This window comes from Lepidochelys olivacea (genome assembly GCF_965140295.1).
Source record: "Lepidochelys olivacea isolate rLepOli2 genome assembly, chromosome: 11".
NCBI classification, from domain to species: domain Eukaryota; kingdom Metazoa; phylum Chordata; order Testudines; family Cheloniidae; genus Lepidochelys; species Lepidochelys olivacea.
The window spans coordinates 52,864,835-52,885,284 of record NC_140421.1 but is presented as its reverse complement, the minus strand read 5'-3'; the positions used below and the strand labels follow the sequence as shown (position 1 = coordinate 52,885,284).

The window sequence follows — 20,450 nt, the reverse complement described above, 5'->3', positions numbered from 1 at the left end:
TTTTCAGTTTCCTTTCCAATTGGAATAGGTTTCAGATTTATGTTTCCTTGAGTATGTTAATTTTATTAGGTTTATTGATAACTAATATTTTACAATTGCTTATTATTGTTGGGGTTTAAAAATATTAAGCTATTGGATCTTTTCCTCATATGTTTTTACATCTGCTCTTGTATCCATTTTCTTCTAAATTTGTTATATATGTGTAATGTGATAGAAACACCTGTATTTTCACTGTATTTTGTCCATAAACTTCTTAGTAAAATGTTATAGAAAAATATTTCATCAAACAAACATTTTAAAGTAAATATTTCATTGACTTCCATTAGTAATACACTATATACCCTTCAGTAATCGGACACAGTAGCAGCATTAGCAGAAATTTCACAGGATTACTTTTCAGATTTTGAGCAGAGTCAATTTTTTATATGTGGTGTTAATTAAAGAAAAGGTGGGGGGAGTAGTGGAAATGAACAAACTAACAAATAGATTCTTTGGAATTTCTTACAATGGTTCCAACGATGGCTTTCCAACTTATAACAAAAAGGCAGCACAGCTTGGACATTAGGCAGCTCTACAGTGAAATCAAACTAAGCAGCAGCAAAAATATTTATAAAGTTATGTATAATTTGAAATGAGAGGAATAGCCTATAACTTCCCCAATCCAAGGTTAGTTTAACTACAACATCACTGCTGAAATTTTATGAACGTTACTGCTTTGTAAAAACATTTTCCATATCTACAAAATTGTAGTCCTAAGGGACAGTGTGTGGACTATAGTTCTAAGGATCAGCTTGGGCAAACTACAAACATTTGTAGCCAGGAACAAACATGTTGAGAGTGTCCAGACTAGATCCCTTACCAATGTATTAACTATCTGGAGTTAACTGGCATTCTACAGGAGCCAAAAAAAAAAACTCTAGTGAAGACAAGGCCTTAGAAGAACATGGTGATGGAGCGTGGAGTTTTGGCCATGGGCTACTGAACACTGAGTTCTGACCTCATCATAGAAATCACGAACATACGTTCTGAAGGCACTTTTTACCAATTTACCTAAGTGACAAGGTTAAACTGAAGAGTAGCCACTAGCAAATATCATGCATGCTCCGATTTAGTTGCATTGATTAAAGTGTTGCCTGTGAGAGATTTTGAACAGCCTAATAAACCATTTGCAAAGAGGTGAGGTGTAGCATGTTGCACAAATCCGCCTGTGTGATACTACCAAGAGGGATCTTGTCCCCCAATATGCAGCGCAAATAAACAAACTTCCCAGAAGTTAAAGTGCCCAAATCACTCACACAGACATAAGGGAGAACTATGTATGTAGGTCCCCAATATCTGAACACCTCCCCGACATGAAGTTCATAACACTTCCTCTCCGTTATGAGGTATTATTCTTCCCATATTACAGATGCAGAGAGAGGAAGCCACCTGCCCAGAATCACACAGGAAGTCTGTGGCTGTTCCAAGTATAGATGCATAGACTCAGTTTATGAGACCACCCTTCCTCTAAGACTACTTACATAAACTTACACTGGCTTCCTTTTAACTACAAGCCTATCCTTCCTCTCTCTTTTGTGAGTGTGTATCGTTCCTTATCCACAACTAAAAAGAAATCAGCTATATGCAAGAAAAACTCTGAAAAATAAAAGGAGTAATTGTGGCACCTTAGAGACTAACAAATTTATTTGAGCATAAGCTTTCGTGAGCTACAGCTCACTTCATCGGATATATATTACAGATGCAGAGAGAGGAAGCCACCTGCACTGCTGCATCTGATGAAGTGAGCTGTAGCTCACGAAAGCATATGCTCAAATAAATTTGTTAGTCTCTAGGGTGTCACAAGTACTCCTTTTCTTTTTGAGAATACAGACTAACACAGCTGCTGCTCTGAAATCTGAAAAATAAGTAATTCCTTCTGTTGTAAGTCAGTGTTCCTGTTCTTTCACCTCTGCTGTATTTAGTTAGGTTTTACTTCAAACATTCAAATCTACACCATTTTACTCATTTTGTGGCTGATTTTTTGCCAAGATATCATCAAAAGGATCATCTAGCTTTAATAATGATCTTCCACAGTAACTGTTAAATGCAGGGAGAAAAGGGAGGCAACCCTTTACTCTGAGAAACGAATACAGCTGAAGTGGGTGTCTCATGCTAGCTTTAATATCTAATATTACCCTCAAGAGAAAACCCCAGTGACTTCTTATAGTCAATTGGCTGGCCGGAGCCAGCTGTCACAATATTTCCCACTATATGTTAACCAGACATCTTATGTAGATTATTTTAATACTTAACATTAAAGAATGAATTTTAGAAAATCAAATGAAGATAAATTTATAAAAATCTTTACAAGAGAAAAAAACAATCTGATTTGTTCCTAAAGCAGGTAGAAAAATCATAGAAATTATGTGTGTTTTTTGAGGCACCCCACTGTCTTGAGACAATTTAATTTTTCTGTTGCATATAGTGACATACAACACATACAAGCCTGAAACAGGCAGAATCTTTTGGAGAGGCCAAGCAGAGAATAGCAGGCTTTTAAACTCAAAGTAATATAAAGAAGGTTGCACACAAAGTAATTTCTCTTCACATTATTACATTAAAGTATCTCATTAAAACACTTATTTCTATTTATTTTTAATTTCACAAAAGGTAATTATTCACACTGACTCTAGGCATTCTCATAGTTAAAAGAACACAATCATACAAGGAATTGGAAAACACAGAGGCAATCTATTCCAGGCAGCCCAACCTGGCACTACAAATCAATCCCTATAATCAAAGGAAAGGATCAAGTACGTCAAAGCTCAGTTCTCCCCCTGCACTTACCCTTCCCAAAAGTCTGAGAAAATATGTGTACTTTGTAGCTTGCTGTGAAGTCAACAAATCTGATAGGGGAATGAATGCCAGAATGGAGGGGCCCCCCTTCATAGGAAGCGTCCTATCATTAGCCCCATCTCCTTTAAATCAAGGAGTACACAACTCAACTGCCTCCATGCAGCAAGTGCAGCAGTACAGCAGGGACACAGCAGCAGCCTCCCAGGGAGGCAGATCCCAGGCCACTTGGGATATGTCTACACTGCAATTAAATACTTGCAGCTAGCCCACGTCAGCTGGCCCGTGTCAACTGGCTCAGGCTTGTGGCTATAAAATTGCAGCGTAGATGGTTCGGCTCAGGTTGGAGCCCAGGTTCTGGGACCCTTCCCACCTTGTACGGTTCCTAGAGTTCGGGCTCCAGCCCAAGTCCAAGTGTCTACACTGCAATTTTACAGTACTGTGAGCCCGAGTCAGCTGATACAGGCCAGCTGACCTGAGCTATTTGCCAGCCATGGGTGCTTAATTGCAGTGTAGACATACACGTAGGGCTTTATAGGCCAAAACCAGCACCTTAAATTCCATCTAGAAACCAACAGGCAATTAGGTTTGATACCCTTAGGGGGAACTGCTAATACTTAAATATATAGCATAAATATTTGATTTTAAACAAGAAATTGAGCATAGTTAAGAATCAAAAAGCAATATAAAGTTAGAGAGCCTCAAAAAATGAGCATATTAAGTGCAAAAGCCATAATTTGTTATACACATAGTGTAGACACTTACAGAAGGACTTTGATGAGTTAAGTATCTTCAACAATATGTGCACAAAATTATATTTACATTTCACAGAAAACAAATACATCAGAGAGCATCCAAAACAGGAAGCATTAACGAAAGCCTTCAAATCCATAGCTGTATCAAAAAAAGCAGATTGGATTGTAGTCTGCATGGCATTGATAAATCAGATGCGAGTTTATCAGTGAGGCCTTCCATGTCAACATACCGATATGGTATCAAGTTCCTGTTTAACCCTCTCAGATTTTCGTTAAACTTGGCCAGTAGAGCAGGTTTGCAATAAACAAGAGAAATTTCACAAGAAAATTTCTATTAGCAGATTTTCAAGTGTTCAGCCACTCATTCCTCTAAAATAATACTTCACAAAATTTACTTGATATCTTGCTAATCACTGTTTAATTTAGAAATACCCCTGTGCTACAGTTGAAGATGTTTCTGTGTCAATGCTTACAAGTTGTGCACTTCTTTTTACATTCGTTGCTAGCCATCAGAGCCAATAAACAGCGCATGAACTTATGTAAGGCATCGGAAGTGGTGTTTCTGTTTCTAGTGTTGAGCTATAGAGGTAACAGAGCTAACTTTCCTCCACAAACATCCTGACAAGACAATCTGTTTCAAAGAATGGGTGAATAGAAGAATATTAGAAAATGCAGAATTATTGGATAAATGGGGTTTCTACTAAAGCCATTGCATATTTTGCCATTGAAACACCAGCAGAACAGGGCTGAATCTGCAGCAACTAACAAGCAGTCCCATATTGACTACAATGGGACTACCCCCTTTAACAAAATTACATATGCGAGTCTTCATAAGATTGTGCTCTATATCTGTATTATGCTTTGTTGTTTTAACACTACAAACAAAAACAGGATGTGCAGGACCTTTCATATAGCCTTTTAGGAGTATACCCATCAGAACCTGATTGCTTTGGCATCAGTTTTCATTCCAAAAGCACTGCTATAGAGTACAGAGTCAGGCCCACAGTACTGTACTATCAGAACTTCAAAAGTCATCACTTTATCCTCCTTTATATCCATTTTAAAAGGTCCTTTGGTGTGATGCCTACAAATCACTACCATTGGTTACACTGGTGACCACCTGAAACTTCCAACACCTCTATGACTACTTACTTATGCAAACACCCAAATCTCTGCTCTTGTCTTATCCTCCCTCTTCTCCATCTCTGTTGATTCACCTGTTTAGTATTTAGAGAATGTGATTGTTAGCCCTCTGGATCAGGGGCTGGCTCTGTTATTTGTTCAAATCCTCTAATCCCTTTGTAGGGATTAAGGCAATACAACAAAGAAATAACAGTAAATTCTCCACTGCCTAGCACTTTGTGTATTTATTTACACCTAAACGAAATGGATGTAAATGCTACCCTTCTGGTTTGGTAACATTTTACACCCACTTTGCCCATGTAAATGACAATACAAGATGCAAGATAGTGGGCAGTCAGACCCTGCATTTATTATATGTATAGACCAGCGGTTCTCAAACTGTGAGTCATGAACCCGTATTAATGGGGTCACCAGAGCTGATGACAGACTTACTGGGGCCCAGGGCCAAAGCCCAAACCCCATCGCCCAGCACTGAAGCCCGAGCCCCACTCCCTGGATGGTGGAGCTCAGGTTACAGGTCCCACCCCCACGTGAGGATGAAGACTTTGTGTTTCGGCTTTCCTCCACTCACCCCTGGGACAGTAGGGCTCGGGTGGGCTCAGGCTTCAGTCCCCCCCTCCTGGGGTCATGTAGTAATTTTTGTTGTCAGAAAGGGGTTGCTGTGCAATGAAGTTTGAGAACCCCTAGTACAGACTAGACTCAGTTCAGGAGAGGCTGGTATTTCCAACAGACACAGCCTTTATCAGCTCCTCTGGAACACGACATTTATTTACACTATCTGCTTAATTAGGAAATATTTATTTATCCTTATTTCAAAGTACTGCAGAAAAATATTTGCCAAACGACATTATAGTTTATTCAGCTATAATATGATTTTTTACTGCTAGAATTTTCTCCACTCACTTACTTAAGAGTATTGTTTTGACACAACTGAGAATGGAAGGGTTTTTACTAAGCAGTTTATATCCAAGATTGAACCAATCTTTAATAGGTTATAATCTGATAGTGAAAATCAGATGGATTTTAAATATGTAGTTTTTATTTTAAAACTATCAGTAGCTACATCTTATGAGATGCTAACACAAAACTAAGTCTTCAACTCTATACATGGCAGCAAACACTATTCACAGATAAATATTAAACTTCTGCTGGATTTGTGAGGTAAGCTCATATACTACATATGCCAATAGCTATGCTGATAAACGAAGCATGCAAGAGTATGAACAAAGTAGTAAATAAAAAGTTCCTACTGAGAATGTGGTTAGTTCACTAAGATCTTAATTTTTTTTAAATATACATTGAATATCTGCCCGAGGGAGTGTCATGTGTAGGCACCCCCAGCACAAGATAAAAAGTGACCATGCTCCTGAAGATGTTTTAGAGAAAACTTGGCATTTGATCAGCGCCTCCAGTGAAATGTGAACTATTAACACAGTATATTCCATCAAAACCTGGATGTTCAACTGGGAAGCACTGGTTAATTTGGAATGGAATGACTCAATTACAGAGAATTAGGCCTCACCCACAACACTGAATACTATGTTGCTACAATTTCTAGAGAACGAGGTTAGCGTCCTATGGAGGTTATAGTCTAACCACAGCACATGCCAAAGATTTGAACTGAGAGGAAAGATTGGATGTGACCAGTTTCCTCAAAAAACAGCATGTGCGCCGATCCACCCAAACACTCATGTTCTTATAAAGGACCTGGGAAAATCGGCTAAACAGAAACCTGTTTGTCAATCAGAAAGGTCACACATATTTGAAGAATAGATCTCAGAGATACCAGGAAAGTGCTATGAGAAAGGATTCAACCTGAGGAGAATACCAACTACAGTGTAAGGCAGTGGTTCCCAAACTGGGGTTTGTGAACCCCTGGGGTTTCACAAAATGTTACAGGGGGTTCTCGGGAAAAAATTCCCTAATGGTGGACAGAGCTGTCCCTAGGGACTCTGGGCAGCATGGAGCCAGCAGCCTGGAGCCCCTGGACTTCCAAGAGCTAAGTAGATCAGAGCAAGCATATCTATCACACTGAGAAGATTTAAACTTCAAGACTCTTTATAATAAATAGAAAGGGAGGTGGATATTTTTTGCTGTTTTTAAAATTAAATAGGCAGCTACTATTGTTTTTAAAATGATTATGAAGACCAAGTTTAAGCTTTGTTGTAACGTGTGTTGTTTGCCTGGACTGCTCAAGACCTGAATTCTTGTGTAGGAGGAACTCTTTGAGTTGACTTTTTAAATACCTTCATGCTGTTTCATATCTGATACTCCTTGATGAAACGGAAGAGCCTTGTCTTATAACAGGCTTATTCAAAGTGATACAAGCTACAAAAGTGAGATCTTGGAAGAGTGTTGCCGTTTTCATAATATAAAAAAATACTGTAATATAAATAATAATTAGTAATAAATAGCATGTAATAAGCATGTCATAAAAACAAATTTTATATTTCCACAATCACTGCTTTTATCATTTATACTCAGGTAAAGGAGAAAAATCCCTGGAAATATTAATTTTTAGGAGGGGGTTCGCGAGACTTGACATTTCAGTGAAAGGGGTTCACAGGTTGTTAAGTTTGGGAACCACTGGTGTAAGGGAAGGGAGCAAATACTTGGAGTAACAGGGGTGGCAGATATAGATAGTCTTCAAAGTAGATGGGAGGCACTGCAGGTTATGGGGAGGGGGAGAAGAGAGGGCTGCACTAGCTAGGAGAGAAGCTTGTCTAGTATGATGATTATCACCCTCTTAATACTTTTAGACAGAAAGAAAATCTGACTGGTCCCCACATGCAGGAAGAGCAGGCTGGAAGACTGGTGTGTGTTCAGAAAAAGGAAGCAAAGCAAGTCCCCATTATCACAGTGAGAAACACTCTCAAGGCAATCCCTGTAACTACTAAATCCTCCTGTACAATTAAAAAGAATTTGCACACACACACCGCTGAAAAACACTTCAACTGAACCCCCAAATTACCCAATCCCTATATGGAAATACCCTATCACCCCTCTTAATTTCCAAACCCTGTTCCTTCCATCCAAGAGCCCTGAGCCATCTTCCTGACATCAAAAATCTTTCATCCCACCACTGCGGCCCTCAGAGAAGAGAAATGGAATGGAGTTTAAGAAACTGGACTAGTTCTCAGGAAAGAGGGGTTTGTTCCTAGCTCAGCCACAGACATCCTGAGTGACCTTGGGCAAGACCCTTATTCTCTCTCAAGGCCTTACCTCCCTACCTCACAGGGTGTGAGGATATATATACACACACTAATGTTTGTGATGTACTACTCAGATACTACAGTAGCCCAGCACCACAGAAAAGCCTGCTAACAAAAACATTTAGTCCTAGCAGTTATGCCTGCTCCTCCCCTTCTTCCAGTTTACCCACTTGAAGGGCCACACCTTCATTTCTGGTTATTTGAAAGGCCTCCTCCTTGTGATAAAGGCTTTTCACTATACTCCAAAGAGACATGTAAATCTCACTCCATTTTGCTAGGTAATTCATTCAGTTTGGGGTATCGCTCATTCAAACGGACCCAGCTTGGCAGTGGTGCAGAGATGACTTCTGTCGATGTACAAAGACAAGAGCTGGCTGACTGGGCAGGGGGCTTTCATGCCGAGGGGCAGGTGCAGGTCGGGGGAACGATGGCTCCTCCGCACGCCGCCCCCGGGCACCCTGCTCCGCAGCGCCTTTGTTTGCAAGGGCAGTTACGTTTGCGGAAGTCCATGCCCGGGCGGTGCGGCAGCTTCCACATTACAAAACAAATACGAACCGGGTTACTCCGTCTCACCTCCCCGAGCTGTGGCTCCAATGGTGGACCGGGCAGCACGCAAAGCCCCGTGTCCGCCACAGCCAGGGCGGGGAGAGAAAGGGATGGGGTCAAACGCACGTAAACGAACCATCCTCTGGAATAAGGCAACAGCAGCTGCCGGCACGAGTCTGGGAACCAACGGAGTCACACCAGAAACAAGTCACTGCCAGCCCCCCCCCGGGCACCCCCCGCCAGCCCCCCGGGCACCCCCCGCCAGCCCCCCCCCCCGGGCACCCCACCCAGCCTGCCCAGGGCCTCCAGTTCTCAGCCAGCGGCAGGCGCAGCAAGCCGGGGCAGATTTCCCTGCTTTCCCCCGAGTGCGTGTGAAGGCGACGGGCAATGACTCACCTCGTGCGGGGGGGGGGGGTCCCTCACAGCCTCTTCCCTCGCGCTGCTGCTGCTGCTGCAGGGGGCCGCGCACCATGCACCATCCCCCGCCGCCGCCGCCAGCTCCTCTGCGCACGAGCGCTGCGGAGCTCAGCAGCCGACCCGACCTCCAGCGGCTGCTGCTGCACGGTGCCGGCTGGAGCCACAGCGCGGAGGGCAGGGCCCGACCCAGAGTCAGCCGGGACTCCGCCCTCCCGGCGCTCCGCGCCCCGCACGCCAGGGGGCAGGCCTGGCACAGCGTGGAGCGCCCTCCCGCGGCGTGGGCCGGGGCACGGAGCAGCGAGCTGGGCACATCTGCCCTGTAACAGCCTGCCCGGGGGCCGCCTTAACCCTGCCCCGGTCCGGCCAGGCGCGGGGGTATAGGTGAAAGCCTCGGATCTCCGCCTTCATCACCCCCTACCGACACCCCTTGGGGTATCCACCCTCATCACCCCCTACCGACACCTCCTGTGGTGTCTGCCCTCACCATCTGGTACTGACACCCCCTGTGATATCTGTCCCTCCTCATCCCCGACCAGCACCCCCTGTGGTATCCACCCTCATCATCCCCTACCCCCAGCACCCTCTGTGGTATCCACCCTCATCATCCCCTACCCCCAGCACCCCCTGTGGTATCCACCCTCATCATCTGGTACCGACATCCCTTGTAGTATCCATCCTCATCATTTGGTACTGACAGCCCCTGTGGTATCCGTCATCATCTGGTACCGACAGCCCCTGTAGTGTCCGCCCCTCATCATCTGGTACCAACACCCCCTGTGGTATCTGCCCCTCATCACCCCCTACCGACACCCCCTGTGGTATCCACCCTCATCATCTGGTACCGACATCCCTTGTAGTATCCATCCTCATCATTTGGTACTGACAGCCCCTGTGGTGTTCAACCGACACCCCCTGTGGTATCCATCCTCATCATCTGGTACCGACACCCCCTGTGGTATCCGTCATCATCTGGTACCAACAGCCCCTGTAGTGTCCGCCCCTCATCATCTGGTACCAACACCCCCTGTGGTATCTGCCCCTCATCACCCCCTACCGACACCCCCTGTGGTATCCACTCTCATCATCTGGTACCGACAGCCCCTGTGGTGTCTGCCCCTCATCACCTCCTACCAACATACCCTGTGGTTTCTGCCCCTCATCATTGCTACCGACATTCCCTGTGGTATATGCCCTTCATCACTACCTACCAACACCCCCTGTGTATCCACTCTCATCACCCCATATCAACACCCTGAGTGATCTCCACCCCGATCATTCAATACTGACACCCCCATGTGATATCCACCCTTGATCACCCAGAACTGACAGGCACTGTAATATCTGCCCCCATCCCTCAGTACTGACACTCGGGGGATATCTGCCTATATCAGACAGTGCCAACTCCCTATATGATATCTAACTAGGATTATCCAGTACCAACATACCATGCATGGATCACCCCATACCATTACTCCACGTGATATCTGCCCCAATCACCTAGTACCAATACCCCGCTTGATATCCACCCTTAATCACCTTGTACTAATACCCCAGGTGATATCTGCCAGTGTCACTGATCATCCAATACCAACAATTCATGTAAGGTGACCAGATAAGTGTGAAAAATTGGGACACTTTTTCTGCCTGTGAAAGACATCAGGTCACCCTAAACCAATGTGATATCAGCCATTGACAGGGGTGAAAGTAAGTCAAGTGACTTACCCGTACACTGGGGCCAGCTCCGGCCCCTGGAAGGGGCGGGGCCTAGGGCGGAAAGGGTGGGTCTGAGGGGGTCAGAGCCAGCCCCTGCCCACCCTGTAAGGTAAGTGACCCCCGTCCTTTTCCTTCTCTTCCTCCCCCACCGGGGTAGCAGCAGCAGCCTGGGGACCCGGGGGCTATTTAAAGGGCCCGGGGCTCCCCTGCTTCTACTGCCCTGGTCCTTTAAATAGCCGCCAGAGCCCTGGGAAAGCGACGGGGCTTCAGCGGCTATTTAAAGGACTGGGGCGGCAGTGGCAGCTGGAGCCCCAGGCCCTTTAAATTGCCCCCTGGGGAAGCCGGGCTGCCCCAGTACGGTGCACCGGCTCTTGCTGGTACGCCGTACCAGGGCGTACCAGCTTACTTTCACCTCTGGCCACTGCTCATCCAGTACCAACACCCTGTGTGATCTTCTCCACGTATTAACTAGTACTGATGCCTGTGTGATACCCTCCACAGATTAGCCAGTACCAGGACCCCATGCAATCCGTAGTGGTTGAACTAATCAGCTAGTTCCCCGCACATTATGTAATATTTAGGGGTGTCCAGCGATTAAAAAAATTAATCATGCTTAATCACACGATTAATTTTTTTAATCGTGTTTAATCATGTGATTAATCGCACTGTTAATAATAGAATACCATTTATTTAAGTATTTTGGATGTTTTCTACATTTTCAAATATATTTATTTTAATTACAAAATAGAATACAAAGTGTACAATGCTCACTTTATATTTATTTTTGATTACAAGTATTTGCACTGTAAAGAAACAAAAGAAATAATATTTTTCAATTCACCTAATACAAGTACCCTAGTGCAATCTCTTTATCATGAAAGTTGAACTTACAAATGTAGAATTATGTACAAAAAAACTGCATTCAAAAATAAAACAATGTAAAATTTTAGAGCCTGCAAGTCCACTCAGTTCTACTTCTTGTTCAGCCAATCGCTCAGACAGACAAGTTTGTTTACATTTACAGGAGATAATGCTGCCCACTTCTTGTTTACAATGTCACCTGAAAGTGAGGACAGGTGTTCTCATGGCACTGTTGTAGATGGCATTGCAAGATATTTACATGCCAGATACGCTAAACATTCATATGTCCCTTCATGCTTCAACCACCATTCCAGAGGACATGCTTCCACACTGATGACGGATTCTGCTTGATAACAATCCAAAGTGGTATGGACCGATGCATGTTCATTTTCACTATCTGAGTCAGATGCCACCAGCAGAAGATTGATTTTCTTTTTTGGTGGTTTGGGTTCTGTAGTTCCGCATTGGAGTGTTGCTCTTGTAAGACTTCTGAAAGCATGCTCCACACCTCATCCCTCTCAGATTTTGGAAGGCACTTCAGATTCTTAAACCTTGGGTTGAGTGCTGCAGCTATTTTTAGAAATCTCACATTGGTATCTTCTTTGTGTTTTGTCAAATCTGCAATGAAAGTGTTCTTAAAACAAACAACATGTACTGGGTCATCATCCAAGACTGCTATAACATGAAATATATGGCAGAATGCAGGTAAAACAGAGCAGGGGACATAAAATTCTCCCCCAAGGAGTTCTACCCCAGTCACAAATTTAATTAACACGTTATTTTTTTAACGAGTGTCATCAGCATGGAAGCATGTCCTCTGGAATGGTGGCCGAAGCATGAAGAAGCATACAAATGTTTAGCATATCTGGCATGTAAATACCTTGCAATGCCAGCTAAAAAAGTGCCATGCAAATGCCTGTTCTCACTTTCTGGTGACATTTTAAATAAGAAGAGAGCAGCATTATCTGCTGTAAATGTAAACAAACTTGTTTGTCTTAGCAATTGACAGAACAAGAAGTAGGACCGAGTGGACTGGTAGGCTCTGAAGTTTTACATTGTTTTGTTTTTGAGTTAATCCCGTGAGTTAACTGTGATTAATTGACAGCCCTAGTAATATCCAACCACTAATCAACGAGTAGCAGCATCTGTCCAAAATCTGCCACAAATCAGTACTGGGAACGCCATAATATCCTCCACAAATCAGTCAATAGTGACATCCAGATAGCATTTCATCACTAATTAGCCATTACTGGCACTCACACACATTTTCTACCACAAATCATTCAGGACTGCCAGTATGCCATGTTCAGCAAAAATTGACCAGAGTTGGCACCTATATTGTGCTATTTTGACAGTAAAGGAAATAAGAGCTTCAAAATAAATGTTTACTCTCACTATCATTTATGCTTAAATTAAGCATCTTTTAGTCTTGGCCATATCTTTTAGATTGCAAGTGTTATCCTGACTCTCCAGCTTCCATGATGTGTGTCTCCAGATACTCTGTCTTCAGGATTTTGGTTCTATCTGTACCTGATACAACCTGTGCTAGCTAGTCTTGGCTACAGGTCTGACCGAATAAAATAATTAGCTCTGCCCAGAGGCTGCTGCTTTCTGCCAGTAGGCATACAAATAAGAAAACAATAAAATGCTATGGAGTTCTAAGAAAAGTGCTGGACGCAGTCAGGATCAGGAAATACTAGGGCAGTACTTTTTAAGGAGCAACAATATGCATTGCTGCTGCACCACTTTAACTGTCAGAAGGGGAAGAGCTTTTGGCAAAAGTTCAATCTGATCTTACCTGAGTTATTCTGGCATATCACAGTTCATCACCATGGTAGCAATTGGGCTGTCACAAACAGTTGATTATATCATAGCATGAATCAACCAAACTTGGATGGCGTGGCTGAATAGAAAAGGCAAATTTTCCATGCACAAAACTTATAGTAATCAGAAATTACAGGAAAATAAATGCAGTGTGTGTGTGTGTATACTTTTTTCTGGAATATGGCAGTATGCAGAATTAAATTGATTTGGAGTCCAATCTTGCAGTCCATTTTCAAGAAAAATTCCACTGAAGCCAATGGGAAATTTCCCTCCACAAGGATTGTCATTTTGAGCCTTTTAGGTTTAAAGAAATGCTCTTGGAATGCTTCGGAAAGCCCAAGACAGCCCAAAGCCTCAGACCTCTCTCACTTTTACAGCATTTCCTGCTGTTTGGAAGTAAGTACTATCAACTACATGCTACAATGTGTAATTTTGCTTTAATTAGTATTGTTACAGACATACATAAAAGCAGAGACAAAAGAGTTAAGAAACATGGGAAGGGAAGAAACACTCAGTTTTTAGACGAGATCTGAAAATAGTACAAAAGTCAATGCGGCAAAGAGATATCAGAATCCTGGCAAGACCTACAAAGGAGACGGCTCTTGGCTCCAACAGTGGCAAGTCTGTCTGAAATGCTAGAAAGGTGATCAGTGCTAGATGAAAGGAAAGAAACAATCAGGAGAAGATAAGATTTCATGTAGTAGGCAGGACTGAGGGAGAACATCCTGAATGGAACAGGAAGTTAATGAAACTAAGGGTATGACTATACTGGCAAGTTTCTGTGCCACAAGTTATACCACTTTTATTAAAACGCTGAAATTAAACCACTGTTGCATCTCCACTGTCCTCCTTGATCAGTTGCCAAGAGAAAACAGGACAAATGTCCACTTTTGCCAAAAAGTGGGGTGCAGAGGAACGTGCAGGGGGACAGCAGTGATGCTAGCCCCGCAAGGCGGGGCAGGGCTCTGGTAGGGGGCAGGCAGGGCTTGAGCGAGCAGTGATGCTAGTCCCAGCTCCACATGGGGGACAGGCAGGACTTGGGAGAGCTGTGATGCCAGCCCCAGTCTTTTGGAAATATGGTCACCCTATCTTGTATGTGCATTGCTGCTCATTTGAGCCCTGCCTGCCCCGTGGGAGGGAACGGGGGCTCTGACGAGTGGCTCAGTCCAGCCCTGTAGTGTGGGGGAGGGCTCGGGCCCGCCCCATGCAGTGTCCCTTTTTCCCTTTGGGAAATATGGTCACCCTATTAAGGAAGGAAGTTGAGAGAAAGCTACACATTTACAGAGTCAAAGTAGACAGAGAGGGTGGAATCATTTAAAGTTTTAACACCATATGTGCACTAGAGTATCCTCACTGTAAAGATGATAACTAGGGTTATCGGTAAAAATAATAAATTGGAGAGAGAACAAAGAGTATGTCTTTACTGCAGTTAGCCAGACGATTGGCACCAGGGGTTAGCTTTGCCCCGTGTGAGCAATCACACTGCAAAATCCTACCCGAGTTATGGTGCACTCACTGACTGCATCCTCAGGGCTTCTGTGGGCACAGCCAAAGGTTCTTAATGTAAGGGGATGGTTGCCCTTTACTAAAACTTAGTGGGGGGTTTTGGTTGGCCATTTCCCAGTACCAAAGAAAGCGGAAGGGTCAATGGGAAACCAGGACCCTGAGACTGACAGTCCCCAGGGGCAATGGGGAGAAGCCAACATTCCAGGTCAGCCTGACTGACAGGGCAGGCAGGCTACTGAGGGAGTCAGGAAGCCAGGGTCCTGTCCTCCCTGTGAGGTGAAGCTGCCTTACCAGAGTGGGGCCGAGCTAAGGAGAGAGCCGGAGCCTGAGCTGCGCCAGGGAGCTGAGCTGCGCTGAACAGAGCCTGAGTGAACCAGAGAAGCAGCCCGAGCTGAGCTGAGCTGAGCAGAGGAGCAGCAGGCTGTGGGGCCAGAGAAGCAGCCCAGAGAGCTGTTCTGAGAGCAGAGCTGCAGCAACCAGAACCAGAAGGACCAGAGAAGCAGCCCAGGGAGCTGCACTGGAGGCTGAGGAGCAGCAGGAGAGCTGAGGCAGAGTTGAACAGGGGCCGGAGCTGTCTGGAACCAGGTGCAGTGAGTGGCTGGGAAGCATGGGGGGAACCCTGGGCAGTGGGCCCAGCACAGGGAGATGCCTCCAGCCAAGAGGCCTTTCAAGCCTGACAGGGAGGGAGATGATGCTGGGAAGAAGAGTCCTGCCACCTAGAGCCTGAAAGCATGTGGCCACTGCCAGAGCAAGTGTCTGACCTGCGGCATCCCTGACTTGGCACATGTGAGGAACAGTCTATGAATGTCCCTTACATTCCAGTGACAGCTATTTATGATGTCCCCATGCCACAGAGCAGGGTTACATGTTTCCCTTTAACCTTTCCCATTTTTTCCTTATTTTTTTTCAATTGATTGCTGTTTAATAAATTGTATTTGCTTGAACAATATGCAATGATCAGAGGGTCAGGGAAGCGTCCAGAGCAGAGCGAGTACCCCAGAATGGGGACAATGTAGCTCTGTCATAAAGGACCACAACAACATAGGGGATCAAGCCCCCCAAGAATCCTAAGCCCACCCTTTTCAGGGTCATGAGGACTCTGCCACACAGGAGGGTGGAAGGGGAGTCCTCAAGGTCAGGCAGGCCACTGTGTAAAGGGAGTCGGAGTAGGACTCAGATCCTTTCACTAGCCCATTCCACCAGGGTAGCGTATAAGCCAGGAAATTCCCAACAATTTCCCTGCTTACATTTGTGCTGCAGTAAGCTGAGCCACTTGATGATTCTTTTCCAGTGAAATGTGGGAGAACCTGTCTATCCTTTCGCACACAGGGTGGAACTGTGTGAACACACTGGAGGACTATCAAAGCTTGAGTGATTTAGTCTGAGTGCTGACTGCAAAGTGGGTGGGTTACCAGCCTGAAAGAAAGCAGAACGTGGGCTCTACCCCGCAGCTGGGCCGGCTAGCCTGGGCTGAGTTGCAAGCACTACTAAACTCAAGTGAGAGATTTTTGTGTGTGAACAGGCGGGGTTTAGGGGCAACGTCAGGTAAGAGTCCTGGCTACCTCTGCAGTGAAGACATACCCTAAAGAGCAAAGGGCCAAAACCTGAACTCCAGAAAGGAGATGTCTTAACACAGTGAAGGACTCACCTAACATTTGTCAATGGCAGTGATTCTCAACCCGCAGCCCAGTCAGCACACAGCTGCAGCCCATGTGACATCCTCAGGGCCATACAGGTAGCATGTATATATATTGTGTGGATGAGCCCCACATAACACACAGGGTGCTGCATATGTGGCCCACAATGGTAAATAGGTTGAGAACTGCTCAGTGGCACTGGAACATTTTTAATAGTGGGGGTGCTGAAAGCCAGCCCCCTTGCCCCTGTCCATGCCCCCGCTGAGGCAAGCAGCCGGGATCCCGGGCACAAGCTGGCAACCGAGACCATGGGCACGGGGCTGGCAGTTGGGAGCCGGGGGGTGCTGCAGCACCCCCCGCACGCCTTATTCCCACGCCTATGAAACTGCTGGTCTATGTGGAATATTTTCAAATGTCCAAATGGAGTTGGGCACTCCTCTTTTTGCCTTTCAAAATCTCCCTCCCCTGTCCATTTCAACTCCTCAGATACGGACACAGGAATTATATAAGATGAGAGCAGGAGCATGGGGCTCCTACGGCCTCACAGGCTTCACAGGACAATTATAAACTCTGACATTAACATTCAACAGCAAAAAAAAAGACTGAAAATTATTTTAATAATGGAAACGCCGTACATTTTAAAATGCTCTGTCTTACAGTCTGCCAGCGCTGGATACATGTGTCAGACTATACTAACGTTTTCAGGGCCAGTAAGCATTTGTAGTCAGTGGTCGTGGGTCACAAAGAAAAATTTGATCTTTGCCGTCTCAGACTCCATTGGCTGAAGCTGTCGGACCAAGCTGTCACTGTAGTTCAATTAGCTCAGTACTGCAAACGCAGGAAGTCCCACCGAGGGTGGAAATAGAATGCTGACATGCTGCCTCGCCTGGCAGACCCAGCTACGCCATTCCTCAGAGCTGTGGTTTTGAATAGATGGGCTTAACCATCCCTCTCTTTTATGGCTTTCTTTTGACATCCCTGGAATATTTCTTAAAGGATATATTCTCCACTCTGTGAATGGAGGAATTTTGGCAAACTATATAACTAGATAAGCTATTACCAGCAGGACAGTGGGGTGGGAATAGGTATTGTTTCATATTCTCTGTGTATATATAAAGCCTGCTGCAGTCTCCACGATATGCATCTGAGGAAGTGAGCTGTAGCTCACGAAAGCTTATGCTCTAATAAATTGGTTAGTCTCTAAGGTGCCACAAGTCCTCCTTTTCTTTGTATGACATCTGTTAGCCAGAGTGAATATAGAGGTTTGCTACAGCTTGTGATGGGAATGTGGAATTACAGCTGAAGAATACTGAGTGTTGATGTTGATCAGCAGGTAGTAATTTATATTGATTTATTTTCCTGTATATAAAAGAATGGTTCTTAGTAAATCTACATAGCATCCATGAGGACCTGGACCAGTACTGACTGAATTTGGCAAAGATTTCCATTGACTTCAATGACAGTTAGATTGAGCCCTGATAGAGTCATCCTGTTGACTTCAGCCAGTAAGGACTACTTACATAAGCAAAGGTAGCAGGATTCGGCAATATTACAAATAAGTATCTGGATCACGGCCCATGTCTGAAAATCCTCACCCTCCTTGAGAGTGCAGATCCCTCCATTCTTTCAGACATGGAACTGAGGATTAGCAATGCCAGGAAAGCTATGTACTTACAGTCAAATAAAAGCTCTAAAAAGAGAGAATATGGTTACAATTATTCCATTTGCAGTATTTTTAAGGAAAACTCTAAGACAATATAAAAGATATTCTCATCACTGTTCCTGAAATGGGTACGGGTTTGATCCAAAGCACATTGAAATCAGTGGCACATTGACTTCAATGGGCTTTGGATCAGGCACTAAATCACTACAAAATTTAGTATCTGAAATATAATAAACAAAAAACAACAACCCAAGAGGAAGACCCTGTTTTGTCAATGAGTATGTGGAGTAAGACTGAGAAGCTCCCACTTGAAGCCAATGGAAATCAGGGCATTTCAAAGTAGCTGTAAAGTTCTTACATATATAAATGTTTGATTAATTTTAGCAGTGCTTGAACGAATTGTGACATTAACCATTTTTTATTTATAAAAATGTCTAGTGCTTAAAACAACTTTGACATTTTTGTAGCATTCATGCAAGGTTCATGCACTTGGCAACTTTCAGGGCACACCCGGAGTGTTGTGGAGGAGCAGTGCACACACGGCTCCTCTCAAGGGCATGAATCTTGGAAACTCGCCCAGATGACATGAACCGTGGGAAGCCTCCCAGGACTAGGCTCAAGGCCCAAGAGCAAGGAATGCAGTAGATAGAAATTGGTAAATAAGAATATTAAACAAAGCCAGTGTATTCCTTTTATCTGTTGGAGTATGTAATGCGCAGGAGGAGGGAGAGAAATAAAAGAGAGGGTGGAAAGCTGACAGGCAGACCAGCCCGTTGGCAGACCAGCCTACTTGCTTGCTTAAAGCCTTGTTCTGTCTTGTATTTGAACCGCAACACATTTTCATTGCTATAAATTGGGAACTGAATACTTTCAGTCCTGCTGCACATCAAGGGCTGGACATCCTGCTGAGAAATACAATGCCGTATTATTATAATTGTAGTGTTAGTCTTCACGGATGGTGGACTTATTAATCAGAATTTTAGGGAATGGCAATACTACATTTTGAGTGATTGCTGGAGATATGCCCATCTTGACTTACAGAGATTTAAATTATCCTACTATTTTCCCAGCTATATCACTAAGTAAAATATTGTAGAAAGAACATTAGCTGTGTTCAACATCTTTAAGTTACCCAGTAGCCTATAAATAGCTACATATCCCTCACTGTTTAAAAATCCTCAATACACTGTAACCAAATGCAGATATTAAAATAGTGATAGGTATTTGAAAAAACTGTTATTGCTCTGGCAGTATGTGCCTGCCTAGAACACCCCACTGTGCTAAAAGATGTGGCTCCTGCTGGGAAAGAGCTCAGTGGAGTCTGCTGCCCCATCTAGCTAGAATAGAAGTTGGAGAAAAATTTGAACATAAACCATAAGTCATTTAGTGGAATACGAGCAACATTTGCTCTGGAAAGAAATATTGGGCATTATATACATGATATGCACTTTTTATACTTTGCCTTTGCGATTATTTTTCAAGAGAGCTGAGAGACACCTAGTGGCAGGATTCTTAGTTAAACAGCTTAATTTCCCTTACATCCACCTTATCTGACAGTGCTTCCACATTGTAAGATTGTACTTTGAAGGCAAAAATTCTCAGCTGATACAATATAGTCTATTTTCATATAGTGGCTTCAGTACTCTGAGTCACCAGAGCCCTTACTACATCAGTCAAATAGGAAAGAAAAGTTCAAGGAGAGATTTGTGCCATTATGGCCTGCTCCAAAAAATACGGTCATCAAAGGAAAGACTCCTGTTTCAGTCCGGCCCTGAGTATGTTCCACAGAAAACTTAGATAACTGTATCACTAGTTTGAGTAACTCCTATGTGACTTGTTCTGACTATATACATAAAGGATTCTGCAAACTGACAATATCAAGAAGGCTGAGGAGTTTACTGCATATTGTGTTTGTCTTCATTAAGAAACTTAATAGTGACCAGATCCTCAACACAATTAATATTATCAACAAGGGGGAAGAAGAGCAAAGCAAAACAGGGAAAGAACAGATTAAAGAATATTGAGATAAGTTAGATGTATTCAAATCAGCAGAGTCCAGTGAAATTCATCCTAGGGTACTTAGGGAACTAGCTGAAAGAATCTCAGAACTGTTGCAATTATCTTTGAGAACTCATGGAGGATGGATGAGGTCCCAGAGGACTACAGAAGGGCAAACATAGTACCTATATTTAAAAAGGGGAACAAAGAGAACCTGAGGAATTATACACCAGTCACACTAATTTTGATACCTTGAAAGATACTGGAATAAATGATTAAACTATCAATTTGTAAGGACTTAGAAGATAATAGGGTTTTAAAGAATAGCCAGCATGGATTTATC

At 44.0% G+C, this 20,450-nt stretch overlaps 1 protein-coding gene across 2 annotated transcripts in view; it reads right to left on the bottom strand.

Moving 5' to 3' along the window:
- MFSD6 (major facilitator superfamily domain containing 6) overlaps nt 1-9,089 on the bottom strand; it is a 40,665-nt gene extending 31,576 nt beyond the window's left edge. The window contains exon 1 of one of the 2 annotated variants that reach the window (XM_084643993.1): nt 8,885-9,089. The gene's annotated coding sequence lies outside the window, so the exon portion shown is untranslated. The remainder of the gene's footprint in view (nt 1-8,884) is intronic. The other variant, XM_084643992.1, reaches the window with a different exon arrangement.
- Nucleotides 9,090-20,450: the final 11,361 nt, after the last annotated feature.